The sequence below is a fragment of the Notothenia rossii genome, assembly GCF_949606895.1.
Source record: "Notothenia rossii genome assembly, chromosome: 9".
Taxonomy (NCBI): Eukaryota; Metazoa; Chordata; class Actinopteri; order Perciformes; family Nototheniidae; genus Notothenia; species Notothenia rossii.
Genome location: NC_136907.1, coordinates 76690895 through 76693570, shown reverse-complemented (window position 1 = coordinate 76693570; position 2676 = coordinate 76690895).

The following is a 2676-nucleotide window of genomic DNA, read 5'->3' as shown; positions in this document are numbered from 1 at the left end:
GCAAACACATCGCTTAATACCATCCAAACCATCGGAGCCCAAGCAACTCTTCGAACTGTACGTAACACAAATATAAAGGAAGAAAACCAGTTAAAACATTTCTGTCTAAGGCGTCTAGTTGATAGATAAACAGGAAGGAAGCCACGACAGGTGATTTGCTTGGAATTGGAGATATCTGCCGTTGATACGTCTGACTTTTCTCACAACACATTTGTGAATCATCTTGAATAACCAGGTCAAAGAAGACTTTGCTGTTGAATTCTTTTTTGCATTTTGGCCACGGCAACCAAGTGTGTCACCTATTTCCACTATATTTGGTTGACGCCAGACCAACACTGATAAAAAAGCCCTTTAGGTAAGTGACAAAAATATATATTTAAACAGTTGGTTTTAGGTAATCTAGTACTTTGTGGTGTTAAAAAAGAGGTAGCCAGTAAACTTAATCTATATAGGAAGTTATTTCGTCCACTTCCAATCCATTTGGGTGGTCACTTTTGAAAGCAGCAATACGTTAACTAAAAACAATGACAACTATTCAAACAGATCTATTATGTTTTGACGTTTGTTAAGGTTCTTTATTCCCCCATTTTTCTTTCCATCAAATCCCAATAAGTATCCATCATTCTTTACATCTCCAAAATGTTTTTTCTCCTGGTTGCGGTGAAGTTTCCCGACAAGACGAACACTGAGGACACTTTCAATTTCATGTTTGAGCAACATCATTATCCCGCCTGTCACTGTCAAACTGCTCACGTTCACAGCGGGTGTTTGGTTTGAACCTGGGGATTGTTTTCCTGTTTGTTAAAATGCAGCCTACATTGTGCACTTGGCAGGATTTGTTCCCGAACAAATGTCATGGCGATAAAGTCATTGACTGGAATTAAACTGTATGAAACAAACCTGAGATTGAAAGCTGTTTGTTTCCACCTCAATGTAACCTTGCTGAATATTTAATATCTGCCAATGTGTTTCTGTGTCACACTTTTGAAGTCATGGCGTCGGATTTCACAGGGGTGACTTTATTTTTCTCGCAGATTGTTTTTCTTTTATTGTTTTGCTCCGACTTTCTTCCGACCCCCCCCCCCCCCCCCCACAACAGTGTCAATTTAGCATGCATCGCTCATCAAAAGCAACCTTGTGAGCCAGCTGCTGAACACAAACCTCCTCATTCAGAGCCTGGCTGTTGTCATACGTTTAAATTATTCATCCAAATTTTAATAGACAGGAATATGATTATATAGTTTGACAATGAAGAGGAGGGGGCACGAGAGTGTGTGTATGGGGGTTGGGTTGGGGGGGGGAAATCCTCCAAAATCCATTTTAAACATTCATGCATATTTAATAGGTTGGGTGCCAAGACTTCACACAGCTGTATAATCCCAGTATGCGGCGAGTCGTTATCGCTGTCATAGGCAATGTGCAATAATTCTGCCTCTGTGCACCTCTTTGGAAGACCAAGCAGCGTGGTGCTGGTGTTCAACAACCAAAAAAAAAAAAATGGCTTCCAGAGTCAAAACCCACACTTTCCCCTCAAACACACACACCTCTCAGATTGCTTCACTTTGTACTCTAGTCCTCACTGTTGCCGTCATTCGAAAGGGGGTAAATGGGTGAAGCAAAAGTCCCATCTGGTATCTAAATACACCTCGTTTTTTTTCTACCCCTCCATCCAACCTCTAGACAACCCCGGCGCTTCGTAGAGAGGCGACAAACAAAGTACAATTGAGTTTTTTTGTACTACTTTTCCCCCAAACTCTTGAGACACTCATCAAAAAGGCCCCCATTGTTTAAACGCAGCGTCGCTTCTTTTTGGGTCTCTCCCATGGGGAAATATGTAATTGCAGGCGTCCCCAGATTGTGGAAGTGATCAGAAAATATGTCAGGGAAAGCGTTCAATAATGTAGTGGTGTCGGGAGAGCTGTTAAAACACAAACATATGAAGATAGGGAGGGAGAGGAGGGGGTTTGTGGGATGGTGTAAACCCTCATGGGCTTTACCCAACGGGGCCACAAAACAAAAAACCTGTCATAAAAAAACAGAGTGGTGAAAAAAACAAAAAAAACAGAGGCTTCATTTGCATTTGTGTGTGTGTGTGTGTGTGTGTGTGTGTGTGTGTGTGTGTGTGTGTGTGTGTGTGTGTGTGTGTGTGTGTGTGTGTGTGTGTGTGTGTGTGTGTGTGTGTGTGTGTGTGTGTGTGTGTGTGTGTGTGTGTGTGCAGGTGGTCCTGTTGCCGCTGAGCTCATAGATGATTCATTAGCTTGCTTCAGTCAACAGGTGACATACAGGTTACTGAGTGTGGAGAGATTTATGGCTCACACTGTGTCACACCTGCATACATCATGTACTGCACAGGGACAAAGATAATAACCAGCACGACTGACAATAAGTCTGTTTTTCCGCTGTCATCAGTTGATTTAATGCCATCTTTTAAACATGGGAAAAGTCCCTTGTATGAATTGCAACCCCATAAGAGTGATTTTTTTGTTCCTTACATTTCTGTTTTAACATTTACTTAACAAAAACAACTATGACTGTACGTATATGTTCATCAAAAACATAATTTCCACGACTAAGACAAGGAGAGATGTTGACACAATATCAATAAACACTAACTGTAAAGATTTCAATATGAATTACATTTGATGAAAAACTTTTAACTGACTTTTAATTGTAAAG